The sequence below is a fragment of the Lepidochelys kempii genome, chromosome 1 (assembly GCF_965140265.1).
Source record: "Lepidochelys kempii isolate rLepKem1 chromosome 1, rLepKem1.hap2, whole genome shotgun sequence".
NCBI classification, from domain to species: domain Eukaryota; kingdom Metazoa; phylum Chordata; order Testudines; family Cheloniidae; genus Lepidochelys; species Lepidochelys kempii.
The window spans coordinates 122,684,330-122,684,592 of NC_133256.1; positions in this window are offsets into that span (position 1 = coordinate 122,684,330).

Below are 263 nucleotides of genomic sequence, written 5' to 3' on the forward strand. Positions count from 1 at the left end.
GCCTCAGTCTAGGGGCTGGACTAGACCTCTCGAGCTCTCATGGGTCACTAGATATTGGCTCTTAAACCAGTCACTCTCTGTATTGAATGGTTTCAGAGTAGCAGCCGTGTTAGTCTGTATCCGCAAAAAGAAAAGGACGACTTGTGGCACCTTAGAGACTAACCAATTTATTTGAGCATAAGCTTTCGTGAGTTACAGCTCACTTCATTGGATGCATCACGAAAGCTTATGCTCAAATAAATGTGTTAGTCTAAGGTGCCACA